Below are 14351 nucleotides of genomic sequence, written 5' to 3' on the forward strand. Positions count from 1 at the left end.
AAGCATCCAAATTTTGATCATGTGACCACAGGGATGCTGCAACGATTGTTAAGTGTGAAAAACGATCATAACTCACTTTTTTCAGTGCCATTGTAACTTTGAATGGTCACTAAACGAGTGATTGTAAGTTCAAGGATTACCTGTATTAAATCCTAAAATTCCTGCCGATTAAATCATCAGAAGGATATTAAGGCTGGATGAGCAAAACATTTTAAACTTGAAACGTTCCTTTCTCCAGCAGGATGACTGTAGAGTCCAAATGGATGGGTTCTATGACGGCCTTCCTGCCTGGCAGACTGGGTAAAAACTTCGGCCACACCCCTTCCTTTGGGCGTGACCCCAGTTTTGACTCAGTCTCGAAGCCTGGTAGAAGTGCGAGAAGCAGCTCTCAGAACAAACTAACTTAACTTAAAAAAAAAAAAAAAAAAAAAAAGGGAATCCCCTCTTCCTCCAGTTGAACGAAAATTTGTCTGGCAGCGGATAGGACTCGAGAGAGGCAGCCGGGATCGGCGGATTCGTGAGTGGGGCGTCAGGGACTAACGGGAGGCTTGGAGCCGGACCGGATCGCTCGCCCGCCGATAACCGGCCCACCGAGCAGCTGTTGGGGCGGGGGTTTCACTACCGGATTGCTCGCCGCTCTCCGGGGCCGCCAAACAGCTGAGCGGTTCGGGCGATAGGACCAGCGGAGCGGCGCGAGAGCCTCAGAGTCAAAGATCCGCCATTGTTTGAACCTCGTGGATTCCCGGGCTAACATTAGGAGGCGTGGTTTCTTCCCCATTCGCCATTTTGAGCGAACGGACCTTCCCGCCGTTTTCCCTTGGGGGCGGGGCCATCCGGACTCCATTCCTTTGCAGACAAAGGGGCAGCCCTTAAGCTAAAATCCGGGATTATCGCAAGAAACTGAGACAGGAGGAAGGAAGAGGGAAAAGGAAGAGAACCCTTTCTGATCGTGGTCTGCTGCCACAGCCACAGACAGGGGGAGAGAGAGGTATAAACTGCACTTTCTCTGGACTAAGTGAGGAGGTGAGGAGGAGTATTTTTCTCTGACTGTTCCTATAGTGACCTTTAGTCACTGCCTTGCAGGATCTTCTGTCCAAAGACTCCTGTCTGTCCGGCCATTGTTTGTATAGGCAGAGGAGGGCTCAGCCCCAAACATCTGCATCTGATCTGCGTATCCTGTCCCCCACTCCAGGCACTACCTACTCGGGGTGTCTGGCACAATGGCAGACAATGTCTCGTATTCAGTCACACAGGTCCCTCAATTGTCCCCCCCACAGCAACAACAAAAACGCAGATCTTCTGAATCTGAGGTGGGGGGGAAGAAGAAAGCTAAAACAAAACACCTTTCTCAGAAGGGACAGTCTAAAACGGCTGAGCGAGAGGCTTTGAGGAGACATTTGGCTTTAGAAAGACAAATTAGCAGGGCACAGAGAACCAATGCCAATGGGACAAATTCGGTTTCCCCTGTCCCAGCGGTGGCACCCAGCACAGACCCTACTGCCGAGGAAGTGCTTAAGACTTGGTCTCCTCCTGGGGAAACTGAACAGTTAGACTCCTCCAACCCCTCCTCACCAGCTTCTTCACCCGACCGCACCCCAGCGCCTCACTCTAACGACAAAGCGCAGGAGGGCATTTGGTCGGCACAATTCCATGCATTCATGCAGGATGCATTCTCCCAGTTCATGGCTTCTAAGGGACAAGTGGCCTTTCACACACCCCGTAAGGGTCGGGCTAGGCCACCCCCTACCAGCACCTCTGAAACTTCCTCTCAACTGGGAGAGGGTGACTCAGTGGACCTCGACATGTCAGACATGCCCCTCTCGGAGGACGAGGAGACGGCACCTGAGCAGGCAACGAGCTCTGGACTCTTTAACCCAGCGCTCCTAAAATCACTCCTGGTAAAGGCTGTTTCCACAGTCAACCTAACATCAGTACAGGATGAGAAGCCCTCAACAAGCAAGGAGGCCAATCCTCTGTTTGCCAAAAAGGTTCCACAAGATAAGTACATCCCATGTGCGGAGGTCTTCATGACCACGCTGGAGGAACAATGGTCCTCACTTGCAAGCCCACCGGCACCAAACAGCGCGGAAAGAAAGCTTTTCAATCTATCTCCCTCCTTCTCTAACATGTTAGAGGTTCCCACTGTCGATAACCCATTAATCTCATTATTTTCTACCTCCGCGATTCCAGGAGACATGGCGGAGGTCTTGAGGCCTGAGGAGAAGAAATTTGAACACTCACTCCGGCGTTCCCATATGGCTGCAGCCTGGGCGGCCAGAGCAGCCACTTCCTCATCTTTCTTCGCGAGGGCCAGCATCATGTGGCTGAGGGAACTGCAAGGCACGGTGCCTCCAGACCAGGTCAGAATACACCAAACATTGGCCAAGCTCCTCGCGGCCTCGCAATTTGTCTCAGACGCTTCACTGTACGCAACAAAGTATGCGGCTAGATCCATTGCGGCCACAGTGGCCTCACGTAGGCTACTATGGCTCAAAAATTGGAAGACAGACCTGAGGTCCAAATGGCGTCTTTCGACGTCCAAATACAGTGGAGTAGACCTATTTGGTTCCATTCTGGACCCACATGTCAGCGAAGGCAGAGACAAGAAAAAAATCCTAGTACACCCATCAAAGAAGTTAGACAGGAGAGGCAGTCAGGACTTCCGGAGACAGGGTTCCCGCCCAGGAAGCCCCTGGGAATGGAGGCAGCCCTTTCGATCAGGGCAATCCTGGGACTGGCCCAGAGGCTCACGATCCTTCTACCCCAGACAGGATCGAACCCAGGATCGCCAGAGCCCGGGAGCCAGGGGCCAGTTCCAGTCCAGACGCCCATATAGGGGAGCGGGAGGCAGATCCTTTAAACGCACCAAGTGACGCCAAACAGGATACTCCCATTGGGGGTCGGTTAGGAAATTTCATCAGGGTCTGGGAGCAGACCACGACCGACTCCTGGGTCCTGGAAACGATCAGACATGGCCTGACCTTAGACTTCTGCTCTCCCCCACCAAACCGGTTCATCAGATGTCCCATCTCCAGAAGAGCACACAAGACGAGGCTGATAACTTCGGCTATAGTCCACCTCCTGTCAATTCAGGCCATAGAGAAGGTACCAAAGGAGGAGGAGGGAAGAGGATTTTACTCTATCCTCTTCGTCATCCCAAAGACATCAGGAGGGTGGAGAGCAATCTTGGACCTGAAGGGCCTGAACTATTTCATAAAGTACAGGAGGTTCAAGATGCACTCCTTAAAGTCCATACTAGCCAGCGTCAGGGAAGACGATCTACTATCCTCAATAGATCTCACAGAGGCGTACCTACACATCCCCATCCACCCCAGCTACCGGAAATTCCTCAGATTTACCTACGCGGGGCGACATTACCAATACAGGGCATTACCCTTCGGACTGTCGTCAGCACCAAGGGTATTCACAAAGATCTTAGCTGTACTAGCGGCCCATCTCAGGTTGATTCCGGTTCGCGTCCAGTTTTATCTGGACGACATCTTGATTCAGTCCAGATCTCGGGAACAAGCAAGGACAGATCTCAAGACCACAATCCGAACCCTACAGGGGCACGGATTTTCGGTCAATCTAAACAAGAGCCACCTCATTCCCTCAAGGAGACTGCAACACCTGGGCGCGGTGATAGACACGTCACAGTGCAGGGTATTCCTTTCCCAGGAGCGACTGATCAGCATATCCAAGCTAATCCACCAAATTCAAAAGATCAGGAGAGTGCCCTTGCTACAACTCTCGAAGCTCCTGGGAAAGATGATATCTTGCATGGGCATCATCCCATGGGCAAGGCTCCACTCGAGGGAGTTGCAGTGGTTCCTCCTACCCTACCAGAGGAGGAACCTCAGCACCTCCAACAGGAGTGTGCTGGTACCAGCACAGGTGATGAAATCACTAAAATGGTGGCTATCCCCCATGACACTCAAGGGGAGCATATTCAGGGAACCGAACAGGGTCACGCTCACGACAGATGCGAGCCTGTTCGGATGGGGAGCCCATCTGGGGACCCAGATAGCACAGGGCCAGTGGGGTCAAAAGGACCTGTCACACAGCATCAACTGGCTAGAGCTCCGGGCCATACACCTGGCCCTCCGTCATTTCTCACACCTAGTAACGAGGAGACACGTCCTCGTGCTTACAGACAATGTAGCAGCCAAGGCACATGTAAACAAGGAGGGAGGAACGAGATCAGTGGAACTAATGAAAGAAGCATTGGTTCTGGCTCGGTGGGCAGAAGCCAATGTGAGTTCCATCAGAGCGGAACACATCTCAGGGGAAACAAACACCCAGGCGGACTCCCTGAGCAGAGCCAAGGTGGACCAGTCGGAATGGCGTCTGGACCCGGCTCTCTTCGAGGAGATCTCCCGGAGGTTCGGACAACCGCACCTAGATCTATTTGCCAACCACAAGAATACACAACTCCCCAGGTTCTTCTCCAGATTCCCGTCCCCGGGATCGGAGGGAACGGATGCTCTCAGGTGCCGGTGGCCGGCGCAACTCCTGTACGCCTTCCCACCGCTGCCACTAATACCGGCAACCATACGCAAGATGATCCTGGAGGGCGCAGAAATGGTCTGCATTGCCCCTCACTGGCCACGGCGCCCGTGGTTTGCCGACCTCGTGGACCTTTCGATATCACCTCCGTGGAGGATTCCCCCGGACAGGGTAAAACTCAGTCAGGGCAAGCTTGTACACCCAGATCCCCAGTGGCTACAACTAGCCGCTTGGCATTTGAGCGGCAAAGCTTAACTAAACAATCTTATTCTGCAGGGGTGATATCGATCATACAGGCATCACGAAGGGCGTCCACCAATAGGATTTACGACGCTACATGGAAGGGATTCTGCAGGTGGTGCGCTTCGCTTCACCTAGACCCGACCACAGTATCTATCCCCAATATCCTAGACTACCTATTGGAGGGTCTTAATAGGGGCCTGTCAGTCAATACCATCCGCAGACAGATTTCGGCCCTCTCAACCGTACTCTCCTGCGACAACTTAACTTCCCTAGCACAACATCCAGCGATTAATGCCTTCTTAAAAGGGGCGTCTAACACAAAGCCCCCAGTCATACACAGGTACCCGTCCTGGAACCTGCCTAGGGTCCTTCTAGCCTTGACATCTGCACCCTTCGAACCTCTTGAAACATGCTCACTCCATCACCTATCACTGAAGGTAGCTTTCCTTGTGGCAATTACTTCGGCAAGGAGAATTTCAGAACTAGCAGCTCTGTCAGTAAGGAAGGATCTGTGTACCTTTTTCAAAGACAGGGTCGTTCTTAGACCAGACCCGACCTTCATCCCGAAGGTAAATAGCACCTTTCACAGATCTCAGGAACTTACGCTTCCTGATTTCTGTCCAAGACCCAAACATAAGCTAGAACACAGATGGCACAAGCTAGACGTACGGAGAGCACTGTGTTTCTACGTGAAACGCACCTCGGCTTTCCGAAAGACTGAAGCATTATTTGTGTCCTTTCAACCATCAACTATGGGAAAGAAGGTATCTTCTTCCACCATAGGCAGGTGGATCAGAGCCTGCATAGCGCAGGCCTACGTCTCACAGGATTTGCCAGCACCCACTCAGGTGACTGCCCACTCAACTCGGAGCGCAGCCACATCTGCGGCGTGGCTAACGCAAGCTCCGGTGGAAGAGATTTGCAGGGCCGCAACCTGGTCCTCACCTTCGGTTTTCATTCGACACTACCGTTTAGACTCCCTAGCAGCAGCAGACGCGGCTTTTGGCAGAAGAGTTCTTCAACAGGTCGTATCTGCTCAGAGTTCGGTAGCCTAGACATTCCCTCCCAGGGGGACATGAGGGCTTTGGTATGTCCCATCCATTTGGACTCTACAGTCATCCTGCTGGAGAAGGGGCGTTGTCTTACCTGAACGCCTTTTCTCAGCAGGATGATGTAGAGTCCAAGCCCACCCAGAGGATAGGTCTAGGCAGGGATATAATAAAGATATAATAAAGAGCTGCAAGGTTAATTCCAACAAAGTTTCTCGCCTAAGTCAAAACTGGGGTCACGCCCAAAGGAAGGGGTGTGGCCGAAGTTTTTACCCAGTCTGCCAGGCAGGAAGGCCGTCATAGAACCCATCCATTTGGACTCTACATCATCCTGCTGAGAAAAGGCGTTCAGGTAAGACAACGCCCCTTTTTGAGTTCCATTTCCAAGCAGGTTTAATATTTGAAATGTTTCCAGAATGGTCAAAAATTGAGTTTCACACTCAAAATGTTTTGCACTTCTCTGTTGGAGAACCTGTTTCCTCCACATCAAACTTTCGATATATTTGTATTAAAGTCTTATGGAGAAAGTCTTGCTGGCAGCTAAGAAAGGAAAAATTGAGAATGCTCAAGAGTCATAAGCACAGACACTTCAGTTCTATTGGGCTTTTCTATGAATCAATTATTATTTTACAATCCTCAGCTTGCAGATTTGAGCTACTGGAAATATAGTAGGTTATACACTGAAATGGGAAGGGAAATTGGAATCAAAAGTAATTTAAATCAGCTACTTTTTAATAGCATTAGAATGTAATGTCTGTATCTTCTATGTTATAGAAGACAATATATATATTGTCTTTAGTAACATTTTGTGACATGTTGCCTACTGAACTTTGAACAAGGTTTGCACACATTTATGTGCTCTTGGTTTTCCCTAATAAAGGGCATTGTCTTACTAAGGATGTAAGATTTATTTCTCATGGACTAGCACTACTATTGTTTTGTTATTATCTGTGTAACGCCTGCATAAATGTGACATTGTGCCACATTCCTTTTTTTAAAAAAAGAAAGAAAACAATTTGCTTGATTGGATAGAATTTGAATGTACATCTGATAGTCCATTATATACGTGGAGTTAATTCTGTAATTTTGATTACCTTTAACTATTTTAAACCATGTATTTCCTAGAGATAAATATGTTACCTTGGAATATGGAAGATTATAAGCTTTTGATTGTATGGTTTCAGAATGTATTTACTGAGTTTGTGAATTATGAATAGTAAATCAGATTTCTCTGTCATTGTTGTCAGCAGATACAGTTTGAATTGTTTCCAGTTCAGTGTAGGTTCAGCTAATTCCAAATTACAATTCTTACAAATGTGTTGCTTGGAAACTATTCTGAGTAGTTGGCAATCTTTTCTCTTCTCTGAAAACAGGGTTTCACACAATGCTCTGTTGTCTTCCTATTCTCAAAATCTTATGAGATGTCAGTGTTCTTGTATTAATCTTTTAAAAAACATTTGTATGATGCAGGGTTGTTCCTTGCTGATTTTATTTCTTGATCAAGAGTGTAGAGAGGTACCATTGAATGGCAGTTTTATTTGAAGCCTTTAGCAATTCAGTTTTTAAACATAGTTCTGTCTATATGCCCATGGATAACTTTATTGTAGGTAATTGCATACAACAATGTCTGCAAAAGAGGGTTGATGGGCCAATCAGCAAGGTAGCATCATGTTGTCATGGCACAAACAGCACCCTTTTTGGATACGCATTATGAAATGGACCCACCTGATGACACGGCAGTGCTTTTGCCATTTTGATAAAGGCAAAAAACTTCTGTGGATGTTCATGGTCACATCTAAACAATCTTCAGGGTGGAAATTCCTTAGAACCTGTTGGGCATACTTGTTTAGACACCATGGAGATAATGTGGAGAGATTGTAGGGTACCTGGCAAAGGGATGGAAGAGAAAGCAGACATAAACAATGAAAAGATAGTGTCAACTGATAGCTTATATCATGTATGCAGGTGTTTGTTAACCTTGGCAATTTTAACTGTGTGAACTTCCAACTCCCAGAATTCCTGTAGTTGGAGTTTACTCTAGACAACTTAAAGTTGCTCAGGTTGAGAAACACTGATATATGGAAACTTAATCCAGGAAGGCTGGGAAAAAGCATTTCAGATTTTTCAATTTGGACCTGGTGCAGATACCAACATTACCAGTGTTGCTATTGTCAGAGGCTGTTATTATTCTCAGTTCTCTCTTCTGAAGGACATCCTCGTTTCTCAGTCCCATGATGCTAAAGATGCACAGCAGTTACATTAAGGAAGGCAAGTGTTAATATTATATATACTTTTGCCCTTCATATATATTTTTGCTAAGTAGCAAAAGGATGCAAAACCTACTGTTTGCCATGCTGCTTACAGTTTGTTTCTTTCATGGCTGTTTCATATTTTGGAATAAAAATGCAGACTGCTACTCATGTTAAAACTTGTCAATCTATAATTTTCACCTATAGCAATAGCACTAGTACTTAAATTTATATACCGTTCCTAGTGCTTTACAGCACTCTGAGCAGTTTACAAATGACAGCATATTGTCTCCAACAATCAGGGCCCTTATTTTACTGACCTTGGAAGAATGGAAGGCTGAGTCAACCTTGAGCCTGTCAGGATCATACTGTTGGCTATTGGCAGAGTTATATTGCATTCTAACCACTGCCTCACCATAGCTCATTTTTCACCTATGGTCAGAATTCATGAACTGTAGTCACCACCATTACGAGCCACTTTTGTATAATGGTTAAGATACCAGGCTAGAAAGCGAGAGATGGGAAGTTCTAGTCCCATCTTAATCATAAAGCCAGATGGGTGACCTTGGGCCAGTCCCTCTGTCTCAACCCTAGGAAGGAGGCAGTGGCAAACCACTTCTAAAATTTTGCCAAGAAGACTGTAGGAACATGTCCAGGCAGTCTCCAGGAGCCAACACAAGACAGAAGCATGTGGTCACTGCCATTGCTGTAGAATTTAGAATCTGATGAGCAACAACCAAAAAGCAGAAACTATGCTTCCCCCCCCCCTTTTAAATGAAATACCTTAACACTGTTTTTCTTGTTGTCCTGTCAGTTTTTTTTTCACCCACCACTCATGCTAGTCCTCCCCCTGACTAAAGGCACAAGTTTAAATTGATTTCGACTATGACCTATTGTGTGATATTTTCTGGACCTGTGGCTATTCCACCTCCAGTTCCCTGCAACATTACCACCATTAATCTCAGAATTACATATAAGGAACTACCTTACTAGGAGAAAGAAATGATCTTCTCTTCCCCCCTGTCTTATTCTTTATTTGGGTTAGATTAAATGCCTCCCCCCCATTATAACTAAATGCTCAAGTTGAATTTGTAGATCACTGACAGTTAACGGTTTTATTATTTTTATTGAGGCACTTCTGTTAGATCATTAATGATAACCGAAACAAATGATAAAAGCTGATTGTAGGACACTAATATTTGTATACTATTACTTTTATTTTTTATTTTTTTTGCATTTGTATATTTGTTATGGTATTTTTTTTAAATGTTCGGTCTAGCATACTTGACATCCATCCCTAATTTTTACAGAATAAAACTCTTCATTAAAAAATACTAAGGTAAATTCTAACTGAATAAGGAAGTAATTCTGTCACTACACTATGATTTTTGTTTTAACTATAGTATGCTGAATTTTGTATGCATTACATTCCTGCATTTACAATTAACAGTAATTACTTTAAACAAAGAGTATTGATTACTTATTGAAACCTTTGTTACTGTCTTGTAGCAGTTCAGAGAAACTGACATTCCCTATGAAAAATAATCTATTTTTTTGTATACATTCTGGTATATGTATTTTTATTCCTGGAAATCAATAAAGTAATCTGTATTCTATAATGGCATGAATGTTCTTTTATGTTTTTATTATTGTTTTTTTAAAATACAGGACAGGGACACACCATTTGTTCGATAAAAGGCTGTGGCAGAGAATGACATGAGATTTTGCAGAAGGAATTGTTAATACCATCTTTTAACCTAGCTTTCTGTCTTCCAGTGTGATGAAGAACATATCCCATTACCATTGTAGAAGTAAAATACAATTGCCATTACTATTGGTTTATTTACTTAGAATGAGAAGCACTTGTAATACCTTTCTCTTCACATAAGGCAGCCCTGGGCAACTGAGCTAGATGGTTAGTTAATTGGGAATAACATTGTAAGATGAAAATGAGTATTTTGGTTTGTCCAGCTGTCTACCAATAGTACCAGCTATACGAGTGTATAAAGTTCAAAAGTTCATTGAGCAAGTGAATGCAGTTTCTTTGGACTACCAGCAATGAGAAGGAATGTATTCTTTTAATATGTACATACAGTGTTCAGCTATCAAAATTAAAGGCCATTGACAGGCAAATCTGTGAATTTATCTTTATCAAAAAAGAAGAATATTTTCTGATAAGAATCTTACAGATTTGTTGTGGATTGGCTCCAATTTCACCCATGCTTGAAGCAAGCCCATTGAGATCAACAAATATAGCTCCTTGAATTTATTGGGTCCACTTGAAATAGTATGGAATCTGGAAAATAAAAAAAAATGAATATTCTTCTTTGGCAATGTGAACGGACATTCAGTTTCAATTTTTGTGTATGCTTAAATGTTCCATTTTTAAATGCTATCCTGATTTTTATTTTCAAACAAAATCCAAAGTATAGATTTGGTTATATATAATTTGGACCTTAATTACATGGTAGTTTTAAACTTCCTTTTTCTTCACTGTTCACAGATCTTTAATATCTTTTAAAAGTGCAAAATCAGAATACACAGCAAAGCCTCGAAGAACACATCAAGATGAATATAGATAAATTGTAATATTGATGCACATGTTCACTTCCTTTCCTAATTTCCAATTGTTTATTCATTGTTGTATATTGTATAGATTTTAATAGGCTTTCTGTGATTTAAACCTGTAAAATCCCATACAGTGGTTTGCATTAAGCACTTCTGGTTTTAGCTCCCCTTCTTCAAAAAATGTGATGCTTCTTTTTCTGTGGTACCCCTTTAAATATTAAAATTTGAATCAGTGCAAAGAAGTCACAGAATGTTCTTTTCTTTGAATTAGACCCAATTGTAGCCCCTCAGTTTTCAGTTGCAGGTAAGAAATTTCAGGAGTGTGGTGAGATCTTCCAATTCAGCAAAATGGGAACAGTTGTTTCCTTGGAGAAAAACAGCTGAACAGGATGAAGAATAAGATTTCCCTTTGAAGCCTGACCAGCCATTCAGTACAGAAACTCATTTAAATGCCACATCACAGAAAAAAATCTGCATCCATCAGCTAGCCCTAGTGCTGTTCAGCAGCTGGATTGTGTTTGGTTTTCCTACTTGAGCAAAAGTTTGGCCAGCAAACCAGGTCTGCATTTACGTACTGCTTTAAAAAAAATGAAAGGCAATTTGGCTCATAGTGCTTGCATCTTTGTTTTTTTCTTACCGAGGTCTTATACCTACTTTCATTTCTTCAGAAGCAAATAATTGTCTTGCAGTTGACTAATCTCTCTTATTTACCAATGAAATGCAAGTCCATGAGAGCTTTTGAAATTTGCACTTACTTCTTAAGCAGAGTTTTAATCAATCCGATCCAGCTTGGAGCATGGATGATATTTTTTCCCCTGGTTGGGAAGTGGAAAAAAGGCTTGTTTTGCTGTACCTCTTCAGAATGAGAATGCTGCAGTGTGATTATTTTCTACTGCTTGACTTGTCTGTACTAACAGCTCACTGGAGAACATAGCTGACAATGTGTTACTATAGTCATGTGCAATTGATTAATTTATTCTGAATATTTGACATCGTAAATTGCACAATTCTTTAGAAAAAGATAAGGTCCCTGACTGAAATAAAATGAGGTTCATAATACTGGGAGAGAAGGCCATTTGGCTTAATTGTATTGCCATTTTCTTAAAAAGTCCAAAAAGTCCATTTCTTGTTTATTTTTAGCCTGACCAAAAGTTTTCTGCATCCACTGATTGCATCTGTTTATTTTGGCTGTTTCACATCTTTTTTTTTTTTACGGCAAAATGGATGGTTAACAGTTACCTCTGAATTTATCTAGTCCACCATGACCACAGCAAAGGTCTTGCACCAATTAGTTATGTTTAAAATACAGCAAAGCAAAACATGAGAATTTTTAACATTGGTGGTGAGCAAAAAAGGAACAAGAGCCAACACCTATCTATCTATCTATCTATCTATCTATCTATCTATCTATCTATCTATCTGTAGGTCTTTGGTTATTTGGGTTTTCTCCCGCGTAAAATTGGAAGTGTCTTGGCGACGTTTCGACGAAGTCCCATTCGTCATCTTCAGGCTGGTGTTTTCAGCTTTGTGCTTCGAAGAGCAATGTGTGGTCTTAGCTGTTTCTTCCTTTTAGCTGCCAGTGGGGGTATGAACTGATTGGGAGGGAGCTTGGCTGTGTTCTGATTGGGTGGAGGTGTGTTCTGATTGGTTAGGGGTTTGGCTGTGCTCTGATTGGATGGGGTTGGCTGTGCTCTGATTTGATGGGGGAGTGTTCTGTTTGGGTCCCCTTTGTTGTGCTCAGGTTAGTCTGAGTTGCAGGGGGGTTTAAGATGGTGGGCTGCCTTGCTATTTTTTGGCTTCGCGTTCGTGGTTGTGCTTTCTTCAAACTGATCCTATGCCAGTGGTGGCGAACCTATAGCACGTGTGCCAGAGGCGGCACTCAGAGCCCTCTCTGTGGGCATGTGTGCCATTGCCCCAGCCCCGCATCCCCCCATGGCCCCTTCCTCACCAGCAGCCCCCCGGAGAGTCGCCCCCGGGCGCGGCCCACGCAGAACAGCACAGCCAAGAACATGGCAGCCAGGCAGGGACTCCGCCTTCGCACCCTGACACGCACAGATGATGCTGCTGGGTGCGGGTGAAGGGCGTGGCTGCCATGGCACTGCAGGGCCACCTGGGTGATCTGCGGCACACCGTGGAGGTAGTGCGTGGCCCTGCGAGTGGGCAGGGGCGGAGCAGGGGTGGAGAAGAGGCAGGCGGCGGAGCAGGCGGGCAGACCGGTGTGGTTTGGGGGCACTCGATCTCTAAAAGGTTCGCCATCACTGGCCTAGGATTAAACTCTCAACCTTCCAAGTGGGAGACAAGCGTCTTCACGAAAAGTTATAGAATGAAGACACTGAACAAAATAAAACCCATGATAAATCTCAGTATCATTGTAAGTAGACAATAGCAAATTGAGTAGTTCCCAAGTGAATTTCAAATACTGTTAAAATAGAAATAGTAAGCTAGTTTAGATACATAACTATTAATACACCTAGGAAGGGCTTCTTAAATAACTCTGGAAATACTGTAACTATTAAAAATTGACAGCATATTTTTTGCCATTTTGAGGTGTGAAGTCCCGTCTCCCCAAAAGTTACTGTAAGTCCTAAAATATTCTTACTATAACTGAAAAACAAACACACACCAAAATATCATACTCATTGAAAAAACTTGCATCCCCATGTGTAATATATGCCCTTCACTCTGTTTTGCAGCTCCTCAGAAATCAATAACCATGTCCCTATTCATAGTCATTTTAAAAATATTCTGCTGATACTGGGTTAAATGGTATTATTGATTTAAGCTGCATGAGACTTTGCTTTAAGCAAGTCATTACATATACATGGTGCATGGCATTTAAATATTTTTAGATGCATTGTGTTAAAAAAAATCTCACTGGAAGCTAGCAAGCCTCATAAATAAGGTGACGAGATGCTAAAAGCCAGCTTCATAACGTGCAATCAAACATGCTTTGCTTATGACTCAGAAATACTGACAGGTGTGGGCAACTAACTGAGCAATGTCAGACAGTTCAAATACAAGCTTGAAATTTCCTGGTGTTCCACACCCAGGTGCAACCAAGTTGTTAAGCAATCCCACCCTGCTTAACTCATTAACATAGAAAAATAATTAGAAATGCTACTAAGTTGTTAATGTAATTCAATAATGAAGTGTCTGCAAGCAAATAATGAAGCTCAAAGAGCATCAAGGATTCCACAATGTTACTAAGAGGCTGAATGTACCAGTAGTACCTATCTCTCTTCAGGGCTGTGGATGACATGCTTAACTGAATTATATGAGGAAGTTCAAATGACCTAGCCTGGCCATAGTTGGTATTGAAGGGATGATTTTTGACTCCAAATAGACATGGTTTAATTTAGGAATATAATAACTGTCCCCTCATCAGTGTTCTTCGGCCTTGGCAGCTTTAAGATGAATGGATTTCAATTCCCAGTATTTTCAAGCTAGCATGCTGGGCTGGGGAATTCTGGGAGTTGAAGTCCTAGCTGTCCAGACTGAGAAACACTGATTTATGTAATCCAAACAGCTGATCAGTTAATTTTTTCCCCATTTGCAGCAGAGATATCATAGAGAGGCCTCACAAAAAGGCTATTTCAGTGGTTCTTTTGGTTTTTACCTCTATTGCAGCTACATAGACAATTTAAAAAAGGGCAAAAAGATGTGGGCTGGCTCTGTTCCCTGTAGCTGTTTCCTTGACAGTGCTGGCCACACAGATTTTTATTTAATTTTCACTGGA

This window comes from Crotalus tigris, unplaced genomic scaffold, assembly GCF_016545835.1.
Source record: "Crotalus tigris isolate CLP2741 ecotype Arizona unplaced genomic scaffold, ASM1654583v1 scf7180000024384.25900115:4084858, whole genome shotgun sequence".
In the NCBI taxonomy this organism is placed as follows: Eukaryota; Metazoa; Chordata; class Lepidosauria; order Squamata; family Viperidae; genus Crotalus; species Crotalus tigris.